A 12,472-nucleotide genomic window follows, 5' to 3' on the forward strand; every position below is an offset into this window, starting at 1 on the left:
GCAGGGGCCCAAGCCACCCTGGCAGGGACTGAAGTAATGGGGAAGGGGAAGGTGCCACCACAGTATGCTGATCTCAGCGACGTGTTCAGCGAGAAGGAAGCTGACCAACTACCCCCGCATAGGCCCTTTGATTGCCAGATCAATTTACTCCCTGGAGCACAGCTTCCTGTAGGCAAGTTGTATGCCATGTCAGACAGGGAAATGCAGGAGTTGCGAGCGTTCATTGACAAGAACCTGAAGAGAGGCTTCATCAGAGAGTCCAAGGCAGCGGGGGGTAGCCCAGTGTTTTTTGTGGATAAAAAAAACACGGACAAGCCGAGGCTGGTATGTGACTTTCGGCGGTTAAATGCAGTGACAGAGCCGGCGGCTTTTCCTATGCCCAGGATTGATGATATTTTGACCAGGGTGCGAAAAGGAAAGATTTTTACAAAGCTGGACCTAAGGGGGGCGTACAACCTGATACGTATAAGGAAAGGGGATGAATGGAAGACCACCATGTTCACCCCTTTGGGGGCATTTGAATACCTCGTTATGCCTTTTGGATTACAAACAGGCTCCGCGTGTTTTCAAGCCTTCATGAACCACGTACTGGGGCCTTTGCTCTACAAGAATTGCGTGGCCTTCTTAGATGACGTGTTGGTGTATTCGGAGAATGAGGAGCAACATGTGAGAGACGTCAGAGAAGTGTTGAGCAGGCTGCAAGCCAACAGACTGTGGGTGAAACTGGAGAAGTGTCAGTTTCATACCAAGGAGGTGGAATTCCTGGGGTACCGCTTGTCAGACAAGGGGTTGGCCATGGACCCCGGCAAGGTTCAAGCGGTGCTGGAATGGAAAACACCCAAGACCAAGAAGGATGTGCAGAGGTTCCTAGGGTTTGGAAACTTTTATCGTAAGTTCATCCGAAACTTCGCCCACCTGACGGCGCCCATCACGGACTGTCTCAGCAGTAAAAAGAAGTTTGTTTGGACGGGGGAGGCGGAGCGAGCGTTTGAGGAACTGAAAAGGGCCTTCGCCTCTGATGAACAACTTCTACATGTGGATTTACAAAAAAAGCTGAGGGTCGAAACAGACGCTTCTGACAGAGCCATAGGGGCGGTGCTTCTTCTGCAGCCGGGGAAGGAGGGGTCAGAGTGGCGACCGTGTGCCTTCTTTTCGCGAAAGCTGAACAAATCTGAGAGGAACTACACGGTGTACGACCGGGAACTTCTTGCGATTCATGAGGCCTTCCGGAGATGGAGGCACCTGCTAATTGGTGCACAACAGAAGGTGCAAGTGTGCACGGACCATAAGAATCTAGAGTATTGGAGAACTGCGCGAGTGCTCAACCAACGGCAGTTGAGATGGGCCCAGGAGTTCTCCAAATTTAACTTTGAGATTTGTTACGTACCAGGCCCGGAGAACGTTAGGGCGGACGCTCTCTCACGCAAACCTGAATATTTGGAGGGAGAGGGTGCACCCGAAGAGACCCATGTCATTCCCGAGGACCGCTGGGTGTGTGGGGCGGCATTGGTGGGGCAAAGGGAACTGGTAGAGGGAACGGTGCAGGATGAATACGCCCAGGACAAACTCAGGGGTCTCAGGAGGGAGGGAGACAAACCCGGGGGTTTTGAGGAGAGAAACGGGGCGTTGTACTACAAGGGAGCGTTATACATACCTGAAGGGGAATTGAGGGAAAAGGTACTCAAGCAACTGCACGATAGCCCCACAGCAGGGCATTTTGGGCAACACAAAACCATGTGGCTGGTTACCAGGGAATTCTGGTGGCCCAAGGTCAGGGAAGATGTGCGGGAATATGTGAGAGGGTGTGACCAATGCCAACGAGCCAAGGGGGAGAGGCGGGCACCGGCAGGTTTATTAGAACCACTACCCACGCCGGAAAGGCCATGGGAGGCAGTGGCAATAGATTTCATGACTGATCTGCCCAGGTCCAAAGGGAAAACAGCCATCATGGTTGTGGTAGACCTGTTAACCAAGATGGCCCACTTTATAGCCTGCTCACATGCGGTCACAGCGGAAGAAACCGCTAAATTGTTTGTGGAAAATGTGTTTAGGCTGCATGGCGCCCCCTTGAGGGTGGTTTCTGACCGAGGGAAACAATTTACTTCCAGGTTCTGGAGGAAGCTCATGAGCTTATTGCATGTAGAGGTGAATTTCTCTACTGCCCGTCATCCAGAAACCAACGGGCAGGCGGAAAGAGCTAATGGTGTCCTCCAGCAATATTTGAGGTGTTATGTGAATGACAGAGAGAATGATTGGGTGGAGAAGCTGGCGTTGGCAGAATTTGCCTACAACAATGCAGAGAACGTGTCCACGGGGATGAGCCCTTTTTTGGCTAATCACGGGTGTCATCCCCGAGCCTTCCCAGGGGGGGAAGGGGAGAACTGGAGCGTTCCAGCCGCAGAACAGTTCGTTGAAGAAATGGAAGCGATCCATCGCCAGCTCCAACTTAATTTAAACAGGGCGAAGGAGGAATATAAGAGGCAGGCAGACAAAACCAGAAGGGAAGGGGAAAGCATTAGGGTGGGGGACCAGGTGTGGCTGTCCACCCAAGGGTTACCATTCAAAGGAGGTTGTAAGAAGTTAAGACCCAAAAGGCTGGGCCCATTTGAAGTCACGCAACAGGTCAACCCAGTGGCTTTCAGACTCCGGTTACCGAACCACATGAAGTTGCACCCAGTGTTCCACAGGTCGTTGCTGTCACCGTATATAGGGGACAGAGAGGGGAGGGTCAATAGGGGACCAGCTATGGAGGAAAAAGAACACAGCTACCATGTAGCGTAGATTCTCGATTCCAGGTGGAAGGGAGAGCAAGTAGAGTATTTGGTAATGTGGGAAGGGGAGCCGGAGTCGGAAAACACCTGGGTCAGGGCAGAGGATGTAGATGACGAGGTTTTGATTGAAACTTTTCATCAGAGATTCCCTCGTAAACCCCAGCCAGTGGCGAGGTTCCGGAGGGAATACTTCGCCACCACCGACGAAGAAGAAGAGTTGGAGGGGTTCTCTGATTCCGAGGTGGAGGAGGATTCAGCGAGTCGGAACGAAGACCGATGGAGGGAAATGTTCGAGACGTCTGAAGATGAAGAGGATTCTTTTCGGGGTTTCAGCTCCTCACCGCCCAGAGGAGAGAGTAGGGGCGGGGGAGAAGGGGGCCCTGGAGGGGAGGTGGATGTCAGGGAACTGACATCAGAGGAAAGGGAGTTGGTAGGGCTCCCAGAGACTGGGAGAGAGTCAGCAGCTAAAGCAGGGACAAGGAGGGGGAGCGAGGGGTCTCTGGAGGAGGATCTCAGTAATGCTGAGAGAGACGCAGCAGCCCAGGCAGGAAACAGCAGGGGAGAGAAAGGGGTGAGAGACACATCCAGCGAAAATAGCGGGGAGGTGTCAGAAGCAACTGCAGGGAGACCCATGCTTCGCCGGAAGCTGCCACGTCGTGAGTCCAGGAGACGCGTTTCCGTTAAGGAACTTCTTTGCTGGAAGCGCTTCCGCAGGCAGCCACTGTCAGACTCTACTAGTGACTAGAGCAGACATGTCTGAGGAGCTCTGTCACACACAGAGGTTTGTGGGGCCGCACAAACTCTGAAGGGGCACAATTTTAAGCACAAGCAGCTAATCATCCCCTGACAAAACCGTTCCCATCATGAATACGGGGACGCCGCAGGGGTGTGTCTTGAGCCCACTTTTATATATGCTCTATACAGCTGACTGTGCCCCCAAATACCCCAGTAATAAGATCATTAAGTTTGCAGATGATACAGCGGTGGTTGGTTTAATCATGGCTGGAAAGGGGAAGGTGGCCTATAGGAAGGAAGTTGAGCAGTTGGGGGAATGGTGCAGGAAAAACAACTTACTCCTTAACTTAAAGAGAGGAAAAAGATATTATTGTGGACTCTAGGAAATGTAAATTGAATATTCAGCCACTCATTATTGACGGGAAGTGTATGGAACAGGTTTCTGTGTTTCGATTTCTGGGAATGGAGTTGAGAGATGACCTAACCTGGGGAGAAAACAGTAAAGACCTGATGAAGAGAGCACAGCAGAGGTTATATTTTCTGAGAATCCTCCGGAAAAATAATCTCTCAAAGGACCTGTTGATGGCATTTTACCATTGTACTGTTGAGAGCGTATTAACTTATGGTCTGTGTGTGTGGTTTGGGAGCTGCACGGTCAGGGAAAAAACAATGCTGTCCAGGGTTGTAAAGACTGCGGAGAGAATAATTGGGTGCACTCTTCCCACCTTGGATCAAATCTATGCTTCCAGGTGTCATAAGAAAGCTGCAGAGATGGTGCAGGATAGTGCGCACCCCGGAAATGATTTCTTTAAGCTTCTGCCTTCTGGAAGAAGGTACACGGTTTGAGAAACAGTTTCTATCCAAATGCAATTTTGGTTTTAAACGCAGTGTTAGATAGTCTCTATGGGAGTATATTGTATTTAATTATGGGGTATCAGAGTTTTTAGGGGGTTAACCAGGCTGGGATAGCTGGGATAGTAGGCTTGTTGATTTTTGAATGTCTGCTGTTGTTGTTTTATTGTTCTGTATGGGACAATGACAATAAAGATTATCGTATCTATCTATCATCTATATCTATCATCTATCTATCATCATCATCATCTATCATCTATCTATCTATCTATCTATCTATCATCATCATCATCGTCTATCTATATCTATCTATCTATCTATCTATCTATCTATCTATCTATATGACAACCTCTGATCACCTCATTAAGTAATCCACTGGACTATGGATTTTGAATTTAATTACTGATCTAGTCTGGGTCATGATTAACATGGATAAGATCAGGTGACTGTGCTTTAGAATCTGTATAAAGCAGATTCCTTCCTTTTGTAATTTTTTCCCTGCATAACAGGGCCAGCTCAGACATTAGGTAGGGTGAAGCTGCTGCCTCAGGTGGCAGAAGCCCCCAAGGCAGCATCCCCATGGGCATCCTGCCTGCCCTACCACCTCGCCATTGGCAGAGAAGCCACACTAGCATCAGTGCCAATTTCTGGCAAGATCTTGCGATATCTTGTGCAGCATGAAACCTTGCCGGAAATCAGTGCAGTGGAGGTGGCAGGCCAGGCAGTGCAAATGGCAGCAGCAGCAGTAGCGGGACAGGGTGGCACTTCCTGTTTTGCCTCAAGTGGTGAAATGGGATGTGCTGGCGCTGCTACATCCCGTCTTTGGGATAGGATGTTTTGACACTTGTATCAGATAAAATTATTGGTTGATATCCACCTATGTCCAATTCAGAACAGACCCACATAAACACTCATAGCACAAGCTTTTACTTCAGGGGCAGATGGTTTAACCTTGGACTTTCTGAATGCAAAGTGTGTGATTATCAGTGAGCAATAGCCCCTTCCCGTTTTAAAGGTGCACCCTCCCTCTCACACAAAGATACCTGACCCTCTCATACATGCATAGTAGTTGCATCAGGATTGCAGAGAAAGGACCAGAGCATTAGAGAATAGAAAAGAATTCTCCAGGCACCACTAAGGCTGTTGCTAAAGTAACTGAAATGATAAAAGAAAACCTTTGCTTGTTTCAAACCAAGATGCCACTTTAATTTGAGTGGTGAGTAGATGTTCTTACACGTTGAAATGCCATTTTTCTAACACACAATAGTGGGAAGGGAAAATAAAGTCTGGTCTTGATTGGTTACAGATTTTTCCAGATGTGTATTGAAGTGCTGGAGCCTGTAGTCTGAGATTAATTTTTTTTGGTAAAAAAAATATTGATTACTTACATTGATGCATAGCAGGATTAAGTATGCCTTAGGCAAGCAATTATCCATTACATTTCTACACTGACACAGAAAATAGCACATTTTCCCTCAAGTAACATAATTCCTGCAGAGAAAATTAGGTGCTCCTCATTCACTAAACTTCAAACAGAAATATCAGAATTCAAAAATCATAAGGTGCACAAGCAGTATTCAGAACTAGGCAAAAATATTGCATTTCTAAACACAGAAGAACTGACTATATCAGGACAAGAAAGGTTTGTGCACTGGTGGTCTAAGACTTGTGTTTTCCAATGAAACATCTCAAAACAAGAACTTGTGAATGGGGAGAACAGAGCTGAACATCTAAAACATAAATTATGAAACTAAGTTCAATGGCAAAGCACATTATTTATTCGCATAAGGTCCCAGCTTCAACTTCTGGCATCTCCAGTTAAAAGGATCAGGTAGAAGATGAAGTCAAAGACCTCTGTTGGAGGACTCAGGAGAACAACTGCCAGGCAGAGTAGATTTGCTACATAAACAAGAATGGAGAAACTGAGTTAGATGATGCATCATAAAGCATCTTCCAATCTACAGTACCACTGAGGAAAACATTTATCTGTAAAGCTCAGCCAAATTCTGTCCAGGTGGGGCTCAAGGGACAGGGAAGAAGGCAGTCATTCCAGTAGGGGAGCCATACTTTGGAGAAAATGATTAGGTAGCTTGAATACAAAGATGGTTCTTCTTTTAATGGACACTTCAAGCAGCTAGGAAGTGTGACACCTGTCACATGCTTTCAAAATGGTGCTACAGATGGTCCTGGGAATGATACCATCTGACATGATGGCATATAGGGTATAATGGCACTGTATGGAAAAAAAAGAGAGCTACCCAATGTTGCCAGCCCAATTAAGGTGATAGTGAGGTGAAACTTTTGTACAGCACTGGATGGGGTTGTGCTGCTTCTGAAAGATTAGGTTTGCATTTTGGGATCTAGTTTTGTCAATTGAGGTGTAGTTATCCTCAGTGGCATGGAGTCCTTTCTACCAGTTTAGCCTAATATACCAAGTACGTCCTCACCTATGCAGGGATAGTCTTAGCAATGGTAATCTCTGCTCTGGTAACACCCAGTTTAAACTACCACAATTCATTGTATGTGGGGCTGCCCTTGAAGTCAGTTTGGAATTAGTTCTGAATACAGCAGCCAGAACTTTAATTGGGTACGTATCCCACAAGTTTTGAGGGATCTATGTATACTCTGCTGTTGCACTTCCAACAGGAAGAATGTCCTTGCTGGGGGAAATGAAGCAGTTAACAAGTAGTTGATTTTCCCATTAAGGTTTGTTTGTTGGCTTGCTTGCTTTTGTCTTTTAGGAAAGCCAATCGAATAAAAGTTTATCAACTCCAGATGGGGAATGTGTACATCACAGAGAATTTGAAGAAAAAGACCTTGTAGGTAACATTTTCTTAGACAAATTCTGGAAGCTTCATACCTCCATATTGATTCTTTAGTGTACTGATAGCTGATTGTGTGTTTGGCCTCATGACCCATAGTACAAGAAATCTCTGTTCTTCTTGTTTATTATTTTGGATGCTGAAATCCTTAAAAGCCTGAAAAAGAAAGTATTGTTTTTTTCCACTGCCCAGAGTGACTAGTATTTTGTTTCAAACACACCAACTTTTTCTAGGTACTATTTTCTGAGAGGTTTGATGGCGCTCACACAATTAAGGCTGGGGTTGGTTATTTATTGTATTACAGTTGACCATAATTTCGTATTAATTCAATTACTAAATTAGTATGAAAGAATAGTATTTCTGTCTCTTTTGTCTGTTACCTCTAGTGATACACACACAAGAAACCTGAGGGGGGGGGGAGGGAATCCACCCACTTGTCTCATAAATCCAGATTTTAAAAAGAGTTCAAAACATAGGCATCAACAGTTTTATTTTTCTCAGGAGGTTCAGTGGAAAAGAACGTTGCTATTGTGCCTCTTAACATAAAGCATCAAAATGGATGCTGCTGTTATATTATTCATTGCAACCTTTACAGGAAATGAATGGACATTCCCAATAGCTAATAGACAAAATGACAGATTTGTAGACCACAATGTAATTGTTGCAAATGAGGATTGCAAGTATCATTTCCTGATACCATTCACACAATCAGATCCAGTCAGTCAAGCCAAAGCTTCAGGCAGAGAACATTAGATCTAACTCTACTTGAATTCAGAGCAGTTTAGCAGGCCTGCAATACAGTGGTCTAAAGTGCTAAGATATTAACTCCCGAATCATCAGATACAGTTTGGTCCAGTTCTCAGGGAATAGCTAAACCCCTGTCTGGTCAATACTACTTCAGACTGCTGGTGGAGATTCACATTACTGAAGCTGCCATAGGGGAAAAAAGATGGTTTGATAGAGAAACATATCCAGGAGGTTAGGCTATGCTTCTTCCAGTTGTGCTCGTCTTCCATGTGCACTAATCTCATGCATCAGTCAAGCATGCTCCCCCTTTTAGTATGAAGCACATACTGGGTGATAGATCTCTATACACGTCAGAAACCTACCGCTCTGTGTTCAGGTAATATGTGCTTCAGGAACATGAATGATCCAGTTTGTAGAGGGGGATGATTACTTGAGTGTTTGCATATCCTGCAAGTGTCCCAGAAAACCTGGGACATCCCATTTTTTTATCATGAGAGAACGGCAGCCATTTTGGTTGTTGTAATCTCACATGATTTCGTGGCATGTAACATTTGAAAATTCCATTGAAGCTAAGCAAGAGCAGCAGGTGCCTAACAACTGATAATTAACTGTATCTCTGCTACATCTCATGTAGTGTTTAACTTGGATCATATGAGAAAGGTATTCAGTTGCACATCTCCATTTTGTGAGAATTGGTCTTTGTTCTCTCTCTAATGCATCCAAATAGAAAGGTTTGCAAATAATTCTCTCCAGCAACACAGCCTCAGGCTGTAATGGAGGCTGTGGGAGAAGCAGAGCTTTGTTTTCAGCTCATATTTATAAAATGTTTAACCCATGCTTGGGCAAGCATATTTGGATGTAACAGTATTGTTTTGAGTGTGTGTTTTGGGACAAGTTCTGTTAGTAAAGCTTTTGAACCATATTTTTGGACTGGACAATTTTTATTTCAAGAGGTCAGCTTTTATTCATCCTATTGTTTCCAAATGTGCAATATTAATAACCACAATGGTGGGGTTAATGAAATTTCTCCCCAAAAATCTCTTAATTGTTTTAAGACATTGGTATTAAAATGCATTGTTGAGTTGTATAGTGCTGCTTAATTAAATGCATATATTGTGCTGGTCAAGAGGTCATTCATAGGCAGATTCTATCTGCAGACTGCTGTTCCATGAACAGCTATGCTTGGGGATCATGTTTTGCAATCAATCCATCAATGAATGACCAGTATTCAGAAAGGAACTTCATCCAAATATATATAAAACAATATGAAACAAAATAAAACAGAGAACCATACCAATACAAATAACTAATAACTGTATCATACCATAGAATGCCAGAATTAGAGAACAAAAATGTATGTTTGATTGATTCGTTGCTTTTCACAGGCATGATTTGCAAACTGGAAAAAGTAACAAGTGGCTTGGCCTTCAGTTGATAAAGAAAGGGGAAAAACAGAATTCTGCCCAACTCTTTGTTAGTTGCTTGGCTACCAGGCAGCAGACAATAGAGGTTTGCACAAAGTGAGTCAGTTTCATGGCTAAGCAGGAACTCAAAGAATGATGTCTCTGGTTCAAGTGCATCCACCTATATTCACAACACTACATTGGCCCAGAATCTTCATCTAGTACAAAGGAAGACAATAAAAAAGAGCTATTGCCCACCGAAAGTACCCAACTTCCCCATATATACAATTTCATTGTACACAGGTTGTACATTGACAATAAATATTATTATATATAAGTAGCCTTAATATCATGGGAATTGGGGTTGCTTGTGTGTAAACCTCCAGCCGTTCCCAACTGCTTGGGGTGGTTGCGTCTTTCCCCGGCTGAGCAGCCCTTTTGCGCTGCTGCTCAGTCGCTGGCAAAATCCGTCAGTGGGTGTCTCCTAAACTTCCTCCAGCATAAGAATTCCTTAACGGACAACCTTCGCCTCGCCTCTCTGCGCGGAAGCCTTCTGCGCAGAGTGGGCGTGCCAAGCGGTGGTCCTCCACTCTCCTCACTGACTTCACTGGAAGAGTCTCGGAGCCTCCCCTCCGAAGTGCTCTCTGCCTCTCCCTTCTTCCTGGTGTCACCTGGACTTCCTTCCCCAGAGGACCTTCTCTCTCTTCCCGTACTAGTTCCCTCTCCTGCAGAATCTGGGAGCCTAGCCTCTCCCCTCTGCTCCGATGTCAGTTCCCTGACACTTAAGCTATGTGATTTGGGTGTTTTTGAGGTTATTCCATCCCCTGCCATCATGGAGAGTTGAACTATGCCCACAATCACTTCTGCAATATGATTCTGCCTTCCTCTATGTCATCACTCTACACCCCAGATTGGAATTAAATCTCCCCATTTACACAAGTCCCTATGCATACATCTCATTATTTTTTCTTCCTGGAAGAAGGCAAACCTTTTGATTGGTATCTAGGCAACCAATAACATAGGACATAATTATATTTTCTCCATTCCTTTACCAATTGAGGGCCAATTTACTTGTTACATCCCCCGCCCAAACGAGTGAGAAAAAGAATTTTCATCTTGCATCGTATCAGTTTCGTTCTACCCCAAACACCATACTGTTCAGTGAATCCATTCCCATATTCAGCCAAAAGGCATCATGTGTCAGATAAGGAAGGGCTAAGCTAGAATAATATAGGGAAGAGGACCACAGGACTGCAGATATGCATAGCTTTCCAGTTTGTATAAATTGGCGGGCAGAATACTGTTGTGCTAATGTCCAGCTTGCAGGCTTCCTACAGGCATCTGGTTGACTACTGTGAGAACAGGATGCTGTACTAAATGGGCCATTGGCCTGATCCTCATATTACGTTCTTACCTTTGCATTCCCTATTAATCTACACGTCTCTGTAATTTAGCAGCAATAACTCTGGGTATATACTACAGCCATTGGCCGACAGTTCCATCATGCCCTATCATGCTGCTGTTCTGGAGCAGCTTTCCCAGCAACTCAAAGTCCAACAAGATCTTTGTTTGTTTGTTTTCTTTGTAGTCTTGCCTAGCAAATAAACCCTGTTAAAATGCAAATTAGCATAGCTGTCAATGTTTCCCTTTTTTCAAGGGAAATTCTCTTATTCTGAATAGGATTTACTTTAAAAAAGGAAAAGTTGACAGCTATGAATTAGTGTTTCCCTTGTTGCCTAACTGAATCCAAAAAAGAACCCCTTGACCATTGTCAGGAACCTTGTGTCAGCTATGAGATACTGGATTTGTATGACTGAGTTGTTCACTAATACAAGCTGCTGCCTCCTGCTGCTGAACAAAGCATGTGTCACTTCCAGATTCTCAGCACAAAACCCCAGTGCCCAGGCTCCCTGGACTTACCTTCCACCATGGCAAATTGTGATATAAGTCAAATTTTAATGCCAGAACTAGAGGCTGAATCACTCAATATATCTCTAAAATTAACTCATTATCGTAACACTGGAAAATAGAACATTGATCCGCCACATATGGTTCGCTTTTATGGTATTTTCGGATAAGTTTCCCCCCCTTTTAATTTACAAAATAAAGAGTTGCATACTGCTTACACAGTCATAATAAGGACTTTTTTTAAAAAAAAGAATAGAATGCAAATTGACACCAGTAAAAAACTCAGTAAAAGTAACACTTGCTCAAATTATTTCCTCATCAACATAATATATTGTCATATCTGGATTTTAAACCTGGTCACGGATAATTAATGGGTAAAAATCTAAACAAATACAATCATACCTTGGCTCCCAAACGCTGCAAACCCGGAAGTGAGTGTTTGGGTTTGCGAACGTTCTTTGGAACGCGAACATCTGACGGGGTTTCCATGGCTTTCATTTGGCTGCAAGAGCTTCCTGTAGCCAATCAGAAGCTGCGCTTTGGTTTCCGAACGTTTTGGAAATTGAACGGACTTTTGACTTCCAAGGTACGACTGTACACCAAAACTTCCTGCATCCATGTATCTTCATATATCATAACAACACACTGATCATAATTAAAGATTGGTGGATTTGCTGGTTTTGGTAGAGAGCAGAATGGTGTGATTGCATTACTCCAAAACGCCAGAGCAGATCGTGGAAGCCAGAATTGCTCCTGCAGTTTATTCTGGTACAGAAATGGAGAGAAGTGTAAATAGGAAGAGGTTGCACAACTTTCTACCATGGCTTCTTTAAGAATCAGTGGTGACACAGACAGGCTATACATCGTTTTATGTGATTTGGAGTGCTAACTTCAACTGTGCCCTTAATATACCTTGAGAATCATTTTGATTGGTTGTTGGTCTATTTAGTTTCAGTGTTGATTCCCCCCCCCCCCGAGAGCCAGTGTGGTGTAGTGGTTAAGAGATTCGTAATCTGGTGAACCGGGTTCGTGTCTCCGCTCCTCCACCTGCAGCTGCTGGGTGACCTTGGGCTAGTCACACTTCTCTGAAGTCTCTCAGCCTCACTCATCTCACAGAGTGTTTGTTGTGGGGGAGGAAGGGAAAGGAGAATGTTAGCCGCTTTGAGACTCCTTTGGGTAGTGATAAAGCGGGATATCAAATCCAGACTCTTCTTCTTCTACTAGGTTTGATCCA

This window comes from Podarcis vaucheri (assembly GCF_965113315.1).
Source record: "Podarcis vaucheri genome assembly, chromosome: 2".
NCBI lineage: Eukaryota > Metazoa > Chordata > Lepidosauria > Squamata > Lacertidae > Podarcis > Podarcis vaucheri.